At 45.5% G+C, this 21,851-nt stretch overlaps 1 long non-coding RNA gene across 1 annotated transcript in view; it reads left to right on the forward strand.

The window, feature by feature from the left end:
• The first annotated feature begins 408 nt into the window (after positions 1–408).
• The window catches only part of LOC128832929 (uncharacterized), a 48,916-nt gene continuing 27,473 nt past the window's right edge, over positions 409–21,851 (forward strand). Inside the window, exon 1 of the long non-coding RNA XR_008444085.1 lies at positions 409–498. This is a non-coding gene — a long non-coding RNA (uncharacterized LOC128832929). The remainder of the gene's footprint in view (positions 499–21,851) is intronic.

Below are 21,851 nucleotides of genomic sequence, written 5' to 3' on the forward strand. Positions count from 1 at the left end.
CTCAGAACTTGACAGTACTGCAGTCAGCCATTTTGTATGTTCAGCCACTGCCAGCTGCAAACCAACCATCCCATAGCTAGGAATAATCGTAGGCCTTTGTGAGACAAGGTCAGACAACTGCATACTCGCAGTTTACTAATCAGAATGGGAGGATGGGACAGAAAGTTATGGAACAGAGTGAGTGAATAGTGACCTGGGTTTTAGGTGCCCCAATATATTGTTGTTATGGCTAGAAATGTTTTGAGATAATGAGCAGTTTGATGAAATTAGAAGAATTGGTTACCCAGTAGAGATCATTATGCTGACCCACTAGAGGTCACTATAGGTTATGTGCTTTGTTAGAGTTAGCTATAAAAGATTAGGTAAAAGTAAATATCTCGGAGCAGTCCGAGTGAGCTTTTCTTCAGGCAAGGAGCTGACATCTAAACTCCCCATCAACTGGATGGAAAAAGGGCCCCAGAAAGCCTGGCTGGTGATCACTTGAACCCATCTCAGACTGTGAGTAACATCATCTGGGATGTCCTAAACCTATTGTGTATGTGTCTAATTAATATCTCATAAATAGTCTATTTAGATAAGGGCATGGTTGCTTGTATCAAACATTTATTGATTTATTCCTGACACCACCTGGAGAGAAACAGTTAAGTTACCACTGCTTTGGGTTCTGAAAACCCTGTGTAACTGCATGTAAAATTGAAAAGGTCATAGAGGAGTTTTTAAACTAAGGGCTGGGGGAAAGCTGACAAGTGTGGAGGAACACACGGTCTAGACAGACACATCCCTTAGGGGAGGATTTATTAAAGGAGCCATAGGTGTCGACTCCATGGGTGCTCCGGGGCTGGAAAAAAAATGGTGGGTGCTCAACACCAACTGGCAGCTCCATGGATCAGTGCCTCCCCTGACCCCAGTTCCTCCCACCTGCCAGCGGCCCGCTGATCCTTCCCCTCCCTCGCAGCGCCTCCCGCCCACCACCATCAGCTGTTCAGCAGCATGCAGGAGGCTCTGGAGGGAGGGGGAGGAGCAAGGACAGGAAGAGGTGGGGAGGGGGAGAGGAAGAGGTGGGGAAGGGTGGGGGCTTGGAGGAAGGGGTGGAGAGGGGGTGGGGCATGGGGCAGAGTGCAGGTCATGCAGCCCCCACCCCGGGATCTGAGTAGGTCAGTGCCTTTGAAAGGAGCTACTCTATCTCCAACTAAAGAGGAGAGTATAAACTTTGATAAAGTACAGGTAGGAACTGAAGAGAAACAGTCAAATGAAAAAGAGAACCATCCAGTTACATCACATGAAGACAGACAACTAAATATTGCCAGATTTTGTAAGTGGTTGTATACAAATCCTAGAAGTCTAAATACTGTGATGGGTGAACTTGGGTTCCTGATATTAAACAAGGATTGATATAACAGGTATCAAAGGAACTTAGTGGAAGGATAACAATCAAAGGGACACAATATATAGGAATATTAGAATTGGTCATGACGGTGAGGGAGTGGCAGTATATGTAAAAGAAAGCATAGGAATTTAGGAAAAATTTAGGAAAAATCTTAAATGAACCAAACTGTACCATAGAATCTTTATGGATAGAAATCCCATGCTTGAATAATAAGAGTCTAGCAGTAGGAATACACTCCCAATCACCTGACCAGGATGGTGATGTTAATTGTGAAATGCGCAGGGAGATTAGAGGGGCTACAAAAACAGAAAACCCAATAATAATGGAGGATTTCAGCTATCCCCATATTGAATGGGTACGTGTCACCTCAGGACGGGATGCAGAGGAGCAGTTAGTCCTGGAACTCTCAAGGGGAGATAGAGTTCTTGATTTAGTCCTAAGGATCTGGTCCAAGAGGTGGATATAGATTAACAACTTGGTAACAGTGACCATAATGTAATTACATTTAACATCTTTGTCGGGGGAATACCAGCGAAACCCATCACAGTAGCATTTAACTTCCCAAAGTGGAACAACACAAAAAATGAGGATGGTAGTTACGCAGAAAAGGAACAGTCACATGAGTGCAATGCCTGCAAATCACATGGAAACTTTTTAAAAGCACCATAATACAGACACTCCCCAACTTACGCAAGCGTTCCATTCCGGAATACCTTGCGTAAGTCGGGGACATATACCTGACAATTACGAAAAGAAAACAAAACCCGCTTATGGAACTTATGGAACTTTTTCCGTAAGTGCGGGTTTGCGTAAGTCGGGTTTGCATAACCCAGGGAGCGTCTGTACAGGCTCAAACTGTATGTATACCACAAATAAAAAGAAATAGTAAGAGGACCAAAAAAAAGTCACCGTAGCTAAACAACAGAATAAAAGAGGCTGTTAGAAATAAACAGCTATCCTTTAAAATTTGGAAGTAAGTCCTACTGAGGAAAATAGTAAGGAGCATAAACTCTGGCAAGTCAAGTGTCAGAATATAATTAGGAAGGCCAAAAACTAATTTGAAGAACAACTAGAAAAAGACAGAAAAACTAACCGCAAAAAACTGTTTAAAAGTATATCAGAAGCAGGAATCCTGCCAAAGAAACAGTGGGCCCTCTGGATGCTCAAGGTACTAAAGAAGCACTCAAGGAAGACAAGGCCGTTGGGGAGAAGTTACATGAATTATCTGCATGGGTCTTCACTGCAGAAGATGTGAGGGAGATTCCTGAACCATTCTTTTTCAGAGACAAATCTGAGGAACTGTGCCAGACTGAGATGTCAATGGAGGCGGTTTTGGAACAAGTTGATAAATTAAACAGCAATAAGTCACCAGGACCAGATGGTATTGACACAAGCTTTCTGAAGGAACTGAAATATGAAATGGCAGCACTACGAACTGTGGTCTGTAACCTATTGCTTAAATAAGCCTCTGTACCAGATGACATACTGAGAGCTAATGTAATGCTGAATTTTTAAAAAGGCTCGAGAGCCAATCCTGGCCATTACAGGCTGATAAGCCTAACCGCAGTACCAGGCAAATTGGCTGAAACTATAGGAAAGAACAGAATGATCAGACATATTGGTAAACATCATATGCTGGGAAAGAATCAACACAGCTTTTGTAAAGGGAAATCATGGCTTCCCAATATACTGCCGCAGCTCCCATTGGCCACAGTTTCCTGTTCCAGGCCAATGGGAGCTACGGGGGCAGTGCTTGCAGGCAGGAGCAGCATGAGGAGATCCCTGTCCCCCGCTCAAAGGCCGCGGGGGCATGTTGGCTGCTTCTGGGAGTGGTGTGGGGCCGGGGCAGACAGAGAGCCTGCCTTAGCCCTGCTGCACGGCCAGACTTTTAGCAGCTAGAGATCGCAATCAATCGGCCGAGGCTCCAGGATCTACCGGTCGATCGTGATCTATGGGTTGGTGACCACTGGTCTAGGGTGCTCAGACCTTCAGGCAGTGTGGATCAACAAATAGTTTTCATGGGGGTCCGAACCTCAAGGTAGGGCAGAGCAATAAGCAGTCTTTTGCCTGGCATCCTGGCTCAGCAAACACAGGCCTCTTGGCCTAAGGCCTAAGGTGGATAGGCAGCCACCTCAGGGGTGGGGCGGCCGCAGGAGTTAGGGGGACCTGGGCCCACTCTACACCACCAGGGCCCTGACAGTGGCAGAGGGCTCCACCACTGGGTCAGCAGGGATGCCATTGAAACAGGCTAACCAGTATTCTGGCCACACAACCGGATTATTGTCTGGTGTCCCTGGACTACTTTCTTTGACCCCATTGCAGTGTACCTCTATCTCATGGAGGTCCTCTGTCCCCAGCAGCACTTCCAGTAGCTCCTCCATGCTCCTATCCTTTGGCTCACCCGACAGTCCTTCAGGCTCCTTAGCACTGCAGGGCTCATCCTCAGGTGTGGGGCACAGCAGCGGGCTGTCTCCTTTGCCAGCTCCCTTCCAACTGAGCTGCAGGGACCACCTTTTAAACTGCCTATCCCACCCATCTGCTTCCGGCAGGGTGGGCATGGCTCACCTGGCTCCACCTACTAGGGGGTAGATGGGGCTTCCTTCCTGTCTGTCTTGGCGGGGGGGCCATACCCCCTCACTACAGGATGTCAACAAGCATGTGGACAAGGGTAATCCAGTGGATATAGCAACAAAGGGTCCTGTGGCACCTTTAAGACTAACAGAAGTATTGGGAGCATAACTTCTGTTAGTCTTAAAGGTGCCACAGGACCCTCTGTTGCTTTTTACAGATTCAGACTAACACGGCTACCCCTCTGATACTTGACACCAGTGGATGTAGTGTACTTGGACTTTCAGAAAACCTTTGACAAGGCTCCTAACCTAAGCAAAGTAAGGAATCATGGATAAGGGGGATGGTCCTCTCATGGATCAGTAACTGGTTAAAAGACAGGAAACAAAAGGGTAGGAATAAACTGTCAGTTTTCACAGGAGAGAGATGTAAATAGCAGAGTCCCTCAAGGATCTGTACTGTGACCAGTGCTGTTCAACATGTTCATAAATGATCTGGAAAAGGGAGTAATCAGTGAGGTGGCAAATTTGCAGATGACACAAAATTCCGCAAAATAGTTAAATCCAAAGCTGACTGCGAAGAACTACAAAGGGATCTCACAAAACGGGGTGACTGAACAACAAAATGGCACATGAAATTCAATGTTGATAAATGGAAAGTAATGCACATTGGAAAACATAATCCCAAGTATACATACAAAACAATGGGTTCTAAATTAGCTGTTACTCCTCGAGAAAGAGATCTTGGGGTCATCATGGATAGTTCTCTGAAAATATCTGCTCAGTGTGCAGCAGCAGTCAAAAAATTAGCAGAATGTTTGGAACCGTTAGGAAAGGGATAGATAATAAGACTACAAATACCATAATGCTACTTTATAAATCCATGGTATACCCACACCATGATACTGTGCACAGTTCTGGTCATCTCATCTCAAAAAAGATATATTAGAATTAGAAATAGTACAAAGAAGGGCAACAGAAATGATTAAGTGTGTGAAACAGCTTCCATATGCGAAGAGATTAAAAAGTCTGGGCCTATTCAGTTTGGAAAAGAGGCGAGTGATGCGGGTATGTCCTAGAGGGCTATAAAATCATGACTGGTGTGGAGAAAGAGAATAAGGAAGTGTTATTTACCCCTTCACAAAATGCATGAACCGGGGTCACCCTATGAAATTAGTAGGCAGCAAGTTTAAAACAAGCAAAAGGAAGTACTTTTTTACACAATGCACAATCTGGGGATGTTGTGAAGTCAAAAAGTATAACTGGGTTAAAAAAAGAACTAGATAAGTTCATGAGGGATAGGTCCATCAATGGCTATTAGCCAAGATGACCAGGGATGCAATTCCATTCTCTGGATGTCCCTAAATCTCTGACTCCTAGAAGCTGGGACTGGATGACAGGAACTCAACAAAGTGCCTTGCTCTGTTCATTCCCTGTGAGGATCTGACTCCGGCCACTGTTGGAAGACAGGTTCCTAGGGCTTGATGGTCCATTGGTCTGACCCAGTATGGCTCTTCTTATGTAATATAAATGTTCAGAGGGGATATTACATTATGTGCTTCAGGGATTAAGCCAGTCTCTATTAGACATTAGGATGATGAAGGGCAGATTATCCTACATCTGTCACTACAGGGTTTTTACATTGTCCTCTGAAGCATGTGCTATTAGCTACTGTCACAGTCAGCATATAGAGCTAGATGGACCTTGGGTCTGATCCAGTCTGCCAATTCCTATATACGTAGGAAGGGGGCAGCACTGAGACATGTTCGTACACACCACTTGAAACTACATTACATATACATTAACATATACGCCGTACCTCTCAGAGTGTATAAAGGTCAGCGCAAAGGGAGATGGGAGGGGAAAGCAGGATCAGAGAGACTAACCTGTCTCCGACATCAGGACAGTGGAGATTACCCGGGAAAGGTGATACAGCCTCAGGGCTTCCACGGAAGCCCTGTCCACAGCTGTGAACTTCACCTTAAAGAGGGGCAGCTTAGGGGCAGGCCCCAGTAGCACAGTTCCTGAAGTCTTTAGTTAGGTCTTTCCTAGGCAGAACTCTAAGGCCCTGACTCAGCAAACACTTAAGCATACGCTTAATTTTAAGCATGTTGACGTCAAGGAGACTACTCACATGCTCGATGTTATGCATACACGTGAGTGCTTTGATGGGTTGATGTCAGGACTCCCGTGCTGGTTGAGGCCCTGGACCAAGTGGGGGAGGACTCAAGAATATGGTGTGAGCTCAGTCTAGATTCTAGGCCAGAAGGAGCAGTTTGTGTTAGCATCACGCCAGAGGATCAAGTCAGTGTCAAAGAGGATGGGGCCGGAGCCAAGTGAATCAGCCGCAGTAGGGTTAGTAGGACAGAGGCAGAGCAAAATGTCAGGAGGGGAGCAGGGGGGCAGGGATCAAAAGGGAGGACAGGTATAATGGGTGTGCACCAGGGTCTGTTTTCCACACTGAGGCAGGGTTCTGCCTAGATGCACAGACAGCCTGCAGGGGTTTTCCCAAGGCCTTACATAGGGTGCCTGAACCAATCAGGGAACACAGTAGGCACTGTCAGTCAAGACCTCCATGGATGGGCCATCCAGTAGTGCTTGGACCTGTAAGGCTCATAGGCCTTTGTGAGAGCTGCCAGGTGGCAGCGTAGACACAGCAAACCTGGGTTTCACCCCCAGATCACCCCCAGATCCTCACAACTGGGCTTTAAATGAATTCACAGGCTGTTTTGCCTGAATAAAGCCTGCAGTATTTGGGCCTCTATCTGCCAAAAAAAAAAAGCCCCCAGTGACTGGTTTGTTTCCCTAACTCATAGCTTCCTCTTACATGAGTCACATTTAGAAAGTTTCATTAGTGGCTAATTGATTTCAGCTATCAAAGGGGAATGCAGATTCATATCAGGGTCTCAAACAATGAATTAAGTGCCAGCATTTTAGCTTCTCCTGATTCCATTTCTAAACAAACATAATCCATCTTATTAAAGTTGCATCCAAAATCTGAAAACTATTAGCCTTAATTACAAAATTAGCAAATCAATTCCAAACCAATAAATGCCAGAGCTGAAGGAGAGGTTTGTTCTGACAAGAGCCCTGGGGAAGGTGAGTGCCTACTGTTTTTGTTAATGCTGAAGCGATCTGGGGGTGGATTGGGGGAGTTAAACCATTCCCTGCCATGTTAACAGCTAATCTTGTGAAAGCCGGAAAGGAATGGCTAAGGCCCATGGCATTAATAGACCCAGTTGAGCCCTGAGTCATCCCAACATTCAGAAGCTGAAACTTCACAGTTAGAGTGGCAAGAAGCAGCGGTAGGCACAGGCTGGAATGGAGGCTGTTTAACTCCCTCCCTCCCAGAGAGATGCAAATTATTGCAGATGAAGGGCCAGATTCTTGTTTACACTAAGGCCACTTATCCACATTCTGACACTAAAGGGGATCTTAAATAGGGTGCAAATTTGCATGCACGTTAAGGGCTCTTTGTGCTGCCAGAGAGGTGTAAAGTGCCCTTAGGCCATGCACGCACTTCTGTGGCTATGGCAGTACCGCTACCGCACTGCAGCTGTGCCGCAGTAGTGCCGTAGTGTAGACGGGTTATCCCATCAATGTCGTTAATCCACCCCTCTGAGAGGCGGTAGCTAGGTCAATGGCAGGATTCTTCCATCAATCTAGCTGAATCTGCACCAGGCATTAGGTGGACCTACCTATGGCGTGCAGGGTGCAACATTTTTCACAGCCCTGAGCAACGTAGCTAGGTTGATCTAACTTTGAGTGTACAGGCCTTTGAGTAACTGAGAATCAGGTCCCAAGTCTGCAGTAACTTCCTCCTCTGTGCTGTGAACCTTTGTCCCCAACCCCTCAAAGGAGTTGTTGCCTAAGCAGTGATGGGAGGACCACGTATCAGCACAGCTCCTTCAGGAATGGGAGGAGACCATAGGCATCAGAGAGGGGTGGCCAACTGGCAGGTGCCTCAACGTTTGTCTCTGATGGTTATCCCAAGGCCCTTGCCACTCAAGGAGGAAGAATAGGACTATAGTGTTGAATTATGGTGAGTAAGGAAGAGTGGGGATGAAACTTCTACCTCCAATTAGGAATGACCCATCTCTGTGAGCATTGGCCCTTAGAAGACACAGGTTAAGATGACAAGTTCCTGGAAAAAAGAAGATTATAGGCCTTATTCCAGTTTTGATTACAGATCATTGCCGCCTTACTCCAGTTTTATTCAATTTTTATGCTCACTCCAGTTTAATCCCAGTCATGAATCCACTGGAGTTAAACTGGAGTGGGTCTAAATCCACTGGGTCTAAAACCAGAATGCCATGGCATGAACTAAGGACACAACTAGGATTGTGAACCATACCAATCAAGGGCAGGGGAAATCAATGGTCCCAAATGGAGTTACAGTGGCATGGACAAGAAATCAGAGGAATGGGCAGAAGACAGTGAATAATAAGAAACCACAATGAGAAAATGCAGCTCTGGTCTGTTTGTTAATTGAATTTATTTGAAGGACCCACCCACCCCAAACTCATTGAATAAAATATGGAGCCACTACTGTGTGACCTGTTTCACTTTGTACCTGCAGGGAGCCCAAAGCGTAATAGGGACCTGCATCCAGCACACCAATGCCCCACTTGTACTTGCTGTATCAAGGGTGAAATTCACACTGATGCAGAAGGGCAATCACGCAGCCTAGGCACCAATTCAGCTCTCAAATCGGGATGGGATTCAAGTGGTGACTTAGCTTCACGCTGACCCTCTAAACAGGGGCTGGGCTTCACCCTTACGCCCTGATGCTGCCACAGACACTTGTGCATGGGATTCTCCACACGCAAGGGTTTGCAGGACTCGAGCCTCTGTGAATTAGAGCCACGAACTGTATAGAATCATAGAATATCAGGGTTGGAAGAGACCTCAGGAGATCATCTAGTCCAACCCCCTGCTCAGAGCAGGACCAATCCCCAACTAAATCATCCCAGTCAGGGCTTCGTCAAGCCGGGCCTTAAAAACCTCTAAGGATGGAGATTCCACCACCTCCCTAGGTAACCCATTCCAGTGCTTCACCACCCTCCTAGTGAAATAGTGTTTCCTAATATCCAACCTAGACCTCCCCCACTGCAATTTGAGACCATTGCTCCTTATTCTGTCATCTGCCACCACTGTGAACAGCTGAGCTCCATCCTCTTTGGAACCCACCTTCAGGTAGTTAAAGGCATATGTAGGAAGCTGAGTCTAATTGTTCGACCACTCTATCTATAATAGAAATGTGAATGACTACATGGTTGCTAAGGCCGGAAGCACTCAGATAGCATGGTTTGTGCACTATAAATGGCCAGAAGGATCCAGTTATCTAGATGGGGGACAGAGAATGGATTCCTAGATTCTGGGGTGAAATCAAGGGAATTTCTGAAGTCCATGGGCATTTAGCCATTGACTACCATGGGGTCAGTATTTCATCCCTGGTTCCTCCAGCTCAGGTTTGAGGGGCACTGGTGCGACTCTTCCAGTACTTTTGATGCCACTGTGCCTGGTTTGGGTTCAGGCCCTATCACTTTCAGTCCAGCCCCTTTCATGAACATTACAGTCACTTACTTTAAAAAAGAATAATTTAATTTAAAAAATTACACTCTGCAAATGGAACTTATCAAATCATTCTGCAGTTGACCCTCTGTGTGTTATGCTTCTTCTGATAGATTGCATATTATTTATATTACCGGAGCATTTAAGGCTCCAATCAAGGATCAGGGCTCAATCAAGGATCATTGTGCTAGGTGCTGTACAAACCTGTTACCAAAAAAAATCCCTTGAGTGCTCAAATTCTAGGATTGTGCCAACAGGTGGAAGCAGCAGAGAAATTAGAGAGGGATGCGTCAGTGGCCAAGGAAGTAATTATATGTCAACCTATATTAGGTTTACTTAATACCAGAGTTTATGCTCCTTACTATTTTCCTCAGTAGGATTTACTTCCAATTTTTAAAGGATGTCTGTCAGTTTCTAACAGCCTCTTTTACTCTGTTGTTTAGCTACGGTGACTTTTTTTGGTCCTCTTACTCTTTCTTTTAAACTTGGATTCGTTAAGGTCAAGAGAGCCATCAGGTTGCAGGCATTTTCAATACCAAATGCAGCCCCTGCACTTATTAAACCATTAGTGAAAAGCAGAAGCTAATGTTGTTAAACGGATTTAATTAACAGGGGGCCTCGTGCATGAAGTTAAGTGGCGCCAGCACCTGAACAATTGTAGCTTTGATATGGAATGACAAATTCATCTGCCTCCAAAATTAGTCACCCGCTATTAGTAAATAAACCCATTCAGCAGCTGCAAATGTAAGCTTGTTTTACTAATGATTTTACTGCTCAGATTCTGCTTGAGGTTTCCGGCTTGTACCCACGAGATGACCTTTCAGCTAAAGGCACCATGATCCTAGGGCATTAACTTAACTAACTTTAAAATAAGGAGATCAGGCCTGATTCAAAGGTCACTGAAGTCAATGGAAAGACTCTCATTGACTTCAATGAGCATTGGATCCCCCACATGGTCATGAGGTGAGAGGCGTGGCCATGCAGTGATGGGGGTAGTTAGACAGCAGTTGCTGTCCACCATTATTTAACTCATGCTTCTTCATGTGTTCAGGTTTCTGTATATACGTTTGCAGATAGGGTGAAATTTGCCCCTGTTTTGAGGACGTAAGTGCGATTCGGGTGGGACATAAGACCAGATTTGTAAAGGTATTAGGCACATGAAGATATAGATTGGCATCTAGGGGCTAAATCCCTTTGAGGATCTAGCCGTATCTGCCACTTTAGGCACCTATCTCCAAAATTTAGAACCTGAAAAGTACCATTCAGCTGCCGCCTAAACCCATAGGTGCCTAAATTCCCTAGGTGCCTAAGTGTCCACTGATTAAGTCCCTGAAGTGCCTAAATCCTGCCTAAGTCCTGACACCCAGTGCCTACTCATGTCTAAATCCAGGCGAGATCTTCAAGCTAGACGTTCCCTTGCCTATATCATCTGTGGGACCCAATCCTGTAGTTGTTCTCACAGGCTACTGAGGACCATGCCTGCTGGGTCAGGCCCCACACAAATGGTAGCTGTTACAAGCTGTGGTACGCCTTATAGCCGAGTGGTTAGTGTACTCACCCAGATCATAGAAAACTCTGGTTCAAATCCCTATTCTGTCTAAATCAATGGGGGGCTGTTAATGTAGGTTTCTCCGCTGGAAGCCCTAACTCCTGAGCTATAGAACATTCTGACTTGGGAGCCTTTGAATGTGTGCCAGCCTTTGTGTAGCTAGTTAAATAGTCATTGAGACAGAGGCTGACTCTATACCCCAGTGGCTAGGAAGCTCACCTGGGATGAAAAGAATCATTCAAGTCCCTGATCCTGTGAAGTTGTACATATTTATGTAAAGTGGAAAACCAGGAGAAACAAGAGAACCGCATCCAGAATATCTTACAACCCAGTGGTTGGGGCACTCCCCTAGGAGGTCTGGCATCCAGTCCCTGCTCTGCATTAGGCAGAGTGGGGATTTGAGCCTAGGTGTGCCATATGTAGGGTGAGTGCTCTAACTAGTGGACTACAGGGCATAAGGTGCGGGAGGCACCACCGTTGTTTTGGTGAGAAGCAGTTGACCTGGCCTACAGGCATAGGCGGCAACTCTGTGGGTGCTCTGGGGCTCAAGCACGCACCAAAAAAAAATAGGGAGGGGCTCAGCACCTGCAGGACCGAGTAATATTTTGTGGGCTGTGACCACCCCCCTGCTCTGTCCCCGCTCCACCCTGAGGCTCTGCCCCCGCTCAGCCTCTTGCCCTGAGACCCCGCCTATGCCCCAAAGCCCCACCCCCTTCCCCTCAAGGTCCCACCCACCGCTCGCATCAGGGGGAGGGGGCAGAGAGGAGCACCCACTGGCAAAAACAAAAGTTAGTACCTGTGCCTACAGGTCTAACTCCAGGAAAGGATTCACAGCCCAGACTTTGGCACCGAGTTCCCTTTGAGGGCTAGGTCTTCAGCCCGATCCCTCTCCTTGACATTTCTTACTGCCTCCCTGCTCAGCATGCTGGCATCTGTGAATCCCATTCTTAGGCACCTAGCTCTCCTTGTGCCTTGTGTAGGGAGCCTGGGTGCCTAGCGTGAGACTGTGAATTCCACTGGGAGGCAGGGTGTCTGCAGTTCTACATTGCAATGTTGACTCTAAATCTCCTTTGTGAATTTAGCACAGAGTGGGATTTTCAAAGAGTCTAGGCACCTAACGCCCACTGACTTCAAGCTTTTGAAAATCCCACCTAGGCACGTATCTGCATTTTTAGGCTCCTAAATACTTTTTAAAAGCTGACCCATAGACCTTATGATGGTCCTATGCCTAGGGGTGCTTCGCACCCATATTCCTGGAAAAGAATAAAAATAGGGCTTGAATTTGTCAAACAGGAAATAGACCCTGATGTCTAGCGTAGACTAGAGAGGTTCAGTTTTCAATATAAAAGAGCCCATAAAATAGGAATGAAATTTAATGATGTAATAAAGGTGCAATTATGTTTTCATGGTTTATGTTATTTGAGGTGAATTATACCGCAATTAAGATATAATCAGCCTAATATCTACATGATGTAATATGTTTAAGCATTAATATTAGTATTCCATAGCTGCCTGGGAAGCAAGTCAACTGCCAAAGAATAATGGAATAATATAAATCGCTTGAAAACAATGTGTTTCTTTTAGCTTAGTTATATTTTTTTCCACCAAGGATGTAAAAATCATGGGCCTATTCTTCAGTCCGGACCCAGGCAAAAGCACCATTCCAGTCAATGAAGAGTTTTGGAGAAGCAAGGAGAGCCAGAATGTGGGTAGCTGGGTTAAAGTAAAACAAGGAAGGAAATTCAGTCTAAAACACCGTCCTCAAATCTACCTTCAGGGTGAAATTGATCCTTTTGCACAGAGCCAGTGACAGTAATTAACAGTGTGGGTAATTAGCCATTGAAACAATTTACCTAAGGTTGTGGTGGATTCTCCATCCCTGCAAATTTTTAAATCAAGAGTGGATGGTTTTTTTCTGAAAGCTATACCCTAGTTCAAACAGGACTTGATTCAGGGAAGTCCTATGGTCTGTGTCATACAGAAGGTCAGACTCGGTGTTCACAGTAGTCCCTTTTAGCCTTATAATCTCTGAATCTATGAAAAGGCTACACACATCTTAGAACTTTAGTGGACTTAAGTGTTGTGTAAGGATGATATTTATCTGCACTATATGGTTCAGCCACGAGATGGCACTGTGTTCTGGATAGCCTTCCTGACAGGGTGTGGTGCCTGTTAAACAAAAAAGCCAAAGCTGGAGCTCAAGCTGCATGGAAGCCTAAGGCTACGTCTACGTTACAGCCTGGATCAACACTCTGAGATTGATCCACCAGCAGACGATTTAGCGGGTCTAATGAAGACCCATCAAATTGACAGCAGATCACTTTCCAGTTGACCCCTGTACTCTACCTCCAACGAGAAGAGTAAGGTAAGTCAATGGGAGAGTTTCTCCCGTTGACCCCCCACGGTGTAGATCCCGCGGTAACTCAACTTAAGGTACGTCGACTCCAGCTACGTTATTCACGTAGGTGTAATTGCGTAGCATTGGTCGACTTACCGGGGTAGTGTAGACATAGCCTAAGGGTTTGGATCTAGGGTTAGCAGCTGTTTCTTTAATACATATCTCCTGTTTAAGACCGACTCTGATTCCATTTGTTGTGACACTGCATACAGGCCTTTGGCTGGCCCTATGCACAAGGGTTAGTTTCACCCTGTCTGTTCAAAGTCGAAGTATAATTACGTTTTACACATAGGATAGGGGAAGACAACCCAACCCCTCTCCACCTCCCACCAGCAGGATTTTGGTGAAACTGTTCTTAGCCCCCACTCTGAAATCTAACCTCCGTGTCATCGTCATCATCGGCTCTGACATGGTCCCCATTATCCTTCAGGAAGAAACTGTCCATAAGGGAAGGTTATCCCATAACTATCAGGCTTCTTACAGCTTCCTCTGAAGCAGGCAGGCCAGGCCACTGCTGGAAAGAGGAGTAACTGAGGCTCAGCTCTCACCCCTATGGCAATTCCTATGTTCCTTGGTGCATTCCCAAAGCTAGCTAGGCCAACTCAAGTGGAAACTGAGTCAATACTATCTATAATTGAGTCTCTCTCTCTGCCCCAATGACTATTTAAGTGTTAATCCACCGTGGAACAGTCATCGTTGGGCCAGAAAGAGAGAGTCTCTGCAGTGCCGTGGTGTGTTTGGACACCCGTATGGGAGGTGGAAGCTCCTAGAGCCAATCCCCCTGCTCCAATCACACTTTCATTATTTATCCACAGTGGAACCACTTCAACAGGAGAGACTGAGGGAGCCCATATCAGATTATCTGCCATAGCTCAGTGGTCAGCAAATTCTTCCGAGAGGTAGGAGCTCCCTGCGCAAATCTTTTTGTCCTCTGTGGTACGGAGGCTGGAACTGGACCCAGGTGTCCTACATCCCAGCTGAATGCTCTAACCGTTGGGCTTCACCTCTCTCCCTCCAAATTTTGAACAGGACCCAATCCACTAGCCATGCTCAGAGGCCGCCTCCCAGAGGAGGCCTCACATGTGACTTAGGCAGGCAAATGCTTATCTTCCCCCAGTTCGTGACTCGCTCTGGCGCTTCGGCGGGAGACAGACGTCCAGACACCTAGAGTGGGGCAGCAGCATGTGTGCCCTAAAGTTTAAAATTTAGGCACCTGCAAACTTTTACAGTGGAAAGTTAGACGCCGAGTGACTTTAGGTTCCTACAGGATTAAGCAGCAGCCAAGCGGGAGTATTGTGGAGTTCAATGGTGCTGCGCACTGGAATGTAGGCACCTAAGTTGCTTCATGGATCACACCCATAGTGGCTCCTTCATTCGACCCCCTCATTTGCCTGGGTCCCACTGTAAACACCTCAGGAGTACGCAGGCTCCTAAGGGCTGACAGGTTTTGGCTAGTACAAAATGCTGCTGCTGGGATTGTGACTGAACCGAGCAAGTATGTTCGTTCCAACACCTGGCTTGCCAGTTGGAGTCAGCACGCGTCTCTTGACTTATAACTATGGTGAAATATTGGCCTACATCGTTTTTCTGACTTCTTCACCCCTCACATCTCCAGGCACCAGCTGAAGTCATCCTCAAAAGTTGAATGGCATGAGATTCCACCGCTTCCCATGGGAGATTATGCCACACATGGGTAGATTTTTTTTTTATTTTTTGTTGTTGTTGTTGGGAGGTTTTTCTTCCTGGTATCCAGCCTTTCTCAGCTTCATGCCCTTACCCCTAATTACACTCCTTGGCCAGTAGTACTGACATCTTAAATATATTTACAATTTGCAATAAGTGGTTGCAGCTTCGGCCTTTTAGCACCTTCTCTCTGGAATACCCTGCTAAGAGTTATCAGAGATGAGGCTCCCTTCCACTCTCTATTTCTAAAAGGAAGCTCCCTTGCTTTATTTTCCTTTGCCTTCAGTCACTGGTTCAGCAAGGCTAGAGACAATACTAAGTTATAACTCCTCTATGTGTGAAGTGTCGTGAGGTGTCCTGGCACAAGGCCTGGCCCATCCCAAGTCTGCAAGCAGAATGGACCCTCCATCTGTGAATATCCCCTTGAGTGTGCAGAAGAGGGGAATCCACCTCCATCATGGACCCTCATGCACTCTGCTCCTGAACCCCATTAAAGGCTCTCTGTGGTGTCTGGGATATGTGTGTGGGGAAGGAGGATGTAAAGTGCTGTTGCCGCCATGTTGTCCCAAGATATTGGAGAGACGAGTGGGTGCAGTAATATCTTTTATTGGACCAACTTCTGTTGGTGGGCAAGACTAGCTTTCAAGGCAGGAATGTATTGGGACTGGAAGGGCATGAATTATTCCAACAAAATGTACCTCGCTGACATTTCTTTCCCCCCACCCCAGCCCACTGGCTTTTCTACAAGTAGGAGTAAGCTATCCTAACATACTTTGAACTGCAATAGTGCTTCCAGCAATTGGTAATTCCAGCAATTCCAGTGCTTGATAAACTCATAACTTTATCAAGAATCTCACAATATTTGGTGGTCATCTTAAAGCTCTAGCTCCTGGAATCATGTGATTATTTGCAAATCTTAGTTTCCATTTTTAAAAAAGCTAATCTCTAGCCCTCATGTTTGTAACTAAAAGCTCAAACACCAGAAAGCAAATTGAAATGAACTCAACATTTGTTCTTTTTTTACCATTTCATTATTTTTAAACCAGTCTTATGATTTGGAGGGGCTGACTCATCATGTTTGAACACTTGGCCTCAGCAATAGCAAATTTGCATCTGAGCATGCTTCCCGAATAGTAATTAAACTAATCATTAATTGCAAGTATTAAGCTCAACTCTATCCCTATTAGGTAGCTGATCATTTAGTCAGCTTATTACTAAGTTATAGGTTTTTAAGTACACTTAAAAATTATTCCATGGGTGAAAACTAACAATGCCCAAATTCTTCTTTGAACAACTCTGAAAATGGGTATTTCATGACGGAATTTTTCAGAGACCCAAAACCTTAGCAGTGTATGTGACTGCTGCATGATTATGCAGTCACACAAGCATTAGTTTTGCAATCATTTCTTTTCCTTTCAGTAATATCTGGTCTGTGCTTTCACATGGAACAATTTGCCCCGAACAATCTGCACAAGTGCTACTTATGTTTACATTTGTAAGAGCTGCCATGTTAAATACAAGTTAACTGCCTATCTGCAATCCTGAAGTTAAGGTGTCATTAATTTGTTTGAGGTGTTATAAGGGCTCTTTTGAACTTTCATCTTAATTACTTCTTGTTTTGCTAAAGGCTTCCTGTTGACTTACTTGCTTCCTTGTGTTTCCGTTCCTTAATTGCTCTTATGACTTGTGCAAATTGAATAGGGCAAAGTGGATGTCACATCCTTTTTAGGGGCTGATCTACTAGAATATAAGAGCTTACTACTGCTGCCAACCAGTTGTGGTATTCCTTTCATGCAGGGGGTGGTTGTGACTGAGTAAATTAAAGTGTGGATTTAAGAATTATTTTTGATTAGATAATACATAGCAATGAGTTACCTCGTTAGTTGCATTGAATTACATTGAATAAAAAAAACCCACTTGTTTTTATAGTTTCACTGAAGCAGGTTTTTTTAACATTTTCAGAGGAGGATTAGGAGCAGGGGTGAAATTAGGCCAGTGCGGCGTACCGGTAAGAAGTGGCCGCTGGTACCGGCCCATACGCAGCTGATATTAAAGTGTTGCTACCCCTTTTCCTTCCCCACATCGGCGGCCCTGCCGGTAGGGGCCCTACTGGCAGGGTCGCCAATGGAGAGGGTAAAAGGGGCAGCTGCTCCGGGGCCCGGTGATTTAAAAGGGTCCGGGGCTCCCGGCCGCTGCCACCGCCACTACCGCGGCAGTGGCCAGAGCCCCGGGTCCTTTTAAATCACCACCAGGGCCCCGGGCAGCACAGGCCAGGCAGGGCGGATGGGCCGACTTGGGGAGGCTGACCCCCAGCCCTGCCCCTTCCGCCTGAGGCCCCGCCCCTTCTGGGGGCCAGGAGCCAGTCCCCGTACTGGTATAAGTCGGCTGTGTTACTTTCACCCCTGATTAGGAGTAATCTCCTGCAAGGAGTGGAGCTGAAAAGTGAGGGAGGCCTTCCTCAGAAGGACATATAATGCTGGAGGTAGCATGAGAACAGACAAAATCCTTACACTCATACCATTTCCAAGTAATAGCTCTGCACATCTCTGATATTCTCCGGTTATGAACTAGGTTGTAAATTTGCAATTTGCCAGAAGGGGCACCACATAGCTGCATTGCACAGGAAGCACACCAGAGAACGAATTGTGACCCAGAGAGTAACCGTTCCAATTCTGACCCTACCCCCTTGCTCTAGAGGAGGAGCAAGGGCCAGATCCTCAAAGGTGTTTAGGTTCCTAACTCCCACTGAAATCTAATACATACTAAACACCTTTGAGGAGTCTGGGCCAAGATACTTCATCCCTTTTCATGGAGCAGTTCATTCCCCTCTGTGTCCGATTAGCTACTCTGGCCAACGAGTGTGTGTTTGAGGGGGTTGGGAAGAGAGGGGTGAAGCCAGGGCTCCTCCCACTCCTCACCACATCCCCCCCACTTTTTCATACTAGGGAGTATCGGGGTGAATAGACCCTTTCCCTCCCTCCCTGAGCTGGAACCTCGCTCTGAACAGGAGTCTTTCTCATGCCGACACTCCAACTCTATGCCTGCGGGGAGCTCAAAAAGTCCATTCAAAGGAAGAGAGTGGATGAAGAAGGCGACGGGGAGTAAATTGAGAGGAATGACTCCAGCCGTTACAAGGTCATTAATTCAGAAGTTGTACTTTATTGACGATCGCTCATTAATTTGCCATCCCAATCCTCTCCCTGTCTTACTCAGCTGCCTAGTGGATGATCATTCAATGTGGTAAATAAATAAAGTTAAAGCTAGAACTGATGCCTGAATGCAGAGCTCCTTATCTTATTTTGTTCTTCAGCCTGAGCATAAATAATTCTAACAAGCAGATCAAGGACAGACAGTGCAGATATGTGAAAGCAAGTTTGCTTTAAAGAGAGATCTTATTTCTGTGCTTCCTTGTTAAGACTGAGCAAGATGGGAATTTGTAGAGAGAGAAGTATGGTTTGCCAGCGGTTAGTTAGAGCAGGACCCTGGGGTGTCAGGAAGGCTGGGTTCTCATCCTAACCCACCCATAGACTGGTTGTGTGACCTTAGAGAAGTCACTGAGCCCCTAGCCTCTGGTTGCCAGAAGCAGGGAATGGGCGACAGGGGATGGATCACTTCATGATTACCTGTTCTGTTCATTCCCTCTGGCCACTGTCGGAAGACAGGATACTGGGCTAGATGGACCTTTGGTTTGACCGAGTAGGGCCATTCTTATGTTCTTATGAGCTTCCCTGCAATGCAGTCCATGTATCTTTAAAGGGATCAGAACAATCATAGCGACAGCTAATTAGTTCAGAGAGCCGCTGTATAGACTCATCCTCTCTCAGCTTCTCCTTCAAGCATTGCTGCTCTTTCTTCCATGCTGCCCCTTGTGTGTGGAGCAGCCTCCTTGAACTAATCTATAAAGCCACAAGCGGCTCTTCCTCAAGATCGACCCCTCCACAATTGAGCCATGTGCTCTTGTTTTCCTTACCTTCACTCCTTTGTCACATCTTGTCTCAAATTAGGCCCCGAGCCTGTTATCACTGCCATGCATGCTTAACTTTCCACTTTCAAGTAAAGTCAATGGGCTAGATTTTCAACTGTTGGGAGTGATCAAAACTCCATTAAGTTCGATGGAGCTCTGCTAATTTAAGGCAGTTGAGGATCTGTACTGCATACATGTATGCTTGCAGGACCTGTAAACTCTTCAAGTTAGGGACTCTCTCTTGCCATGTGTTTGTACAATGCTAACAGGATGGGGCCCCGGTCCTGTTTGGAGGCTCTAGATGCTACTGTAGTGCAAATAATAAATAATAATCCATATTGGTAAAATGATTTTGGATCTTTGAGTGAATGCTGCTACATATGAGCAAAAGATTAATTATATAGATATGTATATGTATATATATGCTCATATGTATATGTATGTATCCGTGAAAGAACTGTGTAAGTTATCATGTAGTCATTTTGGCTGAGTGGCAGGGAATGAATCTTAAAAACGCAATTTGCAACTGCTGGTAGCACAAATCATTCATCTGTTTTAACACAGTTTTTGCTTCCTGCTTCTGTGAACACACTTGCAGCTGCCATAAATCTATAAAAGGAGCAGATTAATACGTTCCCATCTCCCCCTTCATATTCTTTGTTCTGATTATTGCTGCCAGTCAGCACCGATTGTTATTGTCTCCTATTACTAATTTGTATTTGGAATTGCTTTCTTAAGGAAGAGGTATTCACCCTTCCAAAGCAGGCTGAAAGGCAGAAGAAATACATCTTACTCAATTTTACTGGTTCACCCCAGGGCAAATGGGCCAGCAAAATACTAATACCTCGCTCTTTATAGAGCTATTTTCATCAATAGATCTCGAAATTCTTTACAAAGGAGGTTAGTATCATTATCCCTATTTTACATATGAGGCATAGAGAGAGGAATTAATTTGCCAAAGATCACTCAGCACCCTAAAATCTAAAGCTCCTGTGTTCCAGTCCCATATGGTATCCGCTAGCTACACTGTACCTTTGCACCATTCTAAGCAACACTCAAACTCTCAGAGCAGGTGAAAGTGGGGCACAACGCTTGTGCTGATCTCAGTGCAGGATTGAATTTCACCCTGGCTGTCCACCTTCTTTCACTGGGGTCACTTCAGCTCAGCTTCATGTATCAGTGGAAATGAATACTCATTTTGGAGGCCATTCTAGATTTGGGCACATTTTGGGAAGCCAGCTGCACTGTTACTGCTATGTGGCTAGCTGAGTGGGTCAAAATACTGGGCAAAATTTTCGTGACAAGGTCATCCGCTTTTTTGGTCAAAATGTTGGCAGTACATGAGTGGATGCAAAAGGCCAAGCCACAGCAGTGGGTTTTGAAGTCGGCGAGGCACACAGAAAGTGGGATGGTTGGGGCATAGGGAGCAAAGAGCATGAAGGGAGAGTCTGCGAGAAAGTTGTTTCTAGGTCTTGGAGCTGAGAACCTGTGGATCTGCTCCAGTGAAGGCATTTTTGACATAACCTCACCTTCCAGGTAACCACGGGCATCATACTTAAACTTCTGTAAGCAGTGTGAGCTGCTGTAGAGTGACCAGACAGCAAATGTGAAAAATCAGGACATGGGGGTGGAGGTAATAGGAGCCTATATAAGAAAAAGACCCCAAAATCGGGACTGTCCCTATAAAATTGGGACATCTGGTCACCCTAAACTGCGGTCACATGACATTCTGACTAAACAATTAGCAGTGCTCAGTATCAATGGAGGACATGTTAAACGGATTTAAATCACCATCCAATGAGAGTGTTTCTTCTGGGGCTTCACAGGGACCTGTTCTTGGTCCCACTCGATATCTAAATGAATGATCTGGAAGAAAATATAAAATCACGGCTGTAAAGTTTGCAGGTGACAATAAAATTGGTGGAGTGGTGAGTAATGATGAGGATGGGTCAGTTATACAGACTAATCTGGATTGTGTGGTAAACTGGGTTTTTCCAAACATGGTGCATTTTAATATAATCAAATGCAAGGTCATATCTAGGAACAAAGAACGTAGGTCATACTTACAGGGTGGGGGACTGTATCCTAGAATGCAGTGACTCTGAAAAGGATGTAAGGGTCATAGAGGATACCCATCTAAACATGAGCTCCCAATATGATGCGGTGGCTAACATGGCTAGTTTGATCCTTGGATGTATAAACAAGGGAGTACCATGTGGACGTCGGGAGGTGGTATTACCTCTGTGTATAGCGTGAGTGGGACCATTACTGAAAAACTGTATCTAGATCTGGTGCCCACACTTGGAAAGGGTTCAGAAAAGAGCTTCACAAATTATTTGAGGACTGGAAAACCTACCTTACTATAAGCAGTTTAAGAAGCTCAATCTATTTTAGTTTATCAATGGCAAGGTTGAGTGACTTTATCATGCTCTAAAAAGTACCTACATATGGAGAAGATCTGCAGTGGTAGAGGGCTCTTTAATTTAGCATAACCAGATCCAATGGCTGGAAGCTAAAACTAATGAAATTCACACTGGCAGTAGGGCACAGATTCTTAACAATGTAGGTAATTAACTACTGGAATAATTTACCAAGGGATGTGGTGGATTCTCCCTTTCAATCAAGACTTCATGTCTTTCTAAAAGATATCCTCTAGCTCATCCAGAAGTTATGGATTTGATGGGTGAAATTCTATGGCCTATGTTATGCAGGAGATTATACTAGATGTT

This window comes from Malaclemys terrapin, chromosome 2, assembly GCF_027887155.1.
Source record: "Malaclemys terrapin pileata isolate rMalTer1 chromosome 2, rMalTer1.hap1, whole genome shotgun sequence".
Lineage (NCBI taxonomy): Eukaryota > Metazoa > Chordata > Testudines > Emydidae > Malaclemys > Malaclemys terrapin.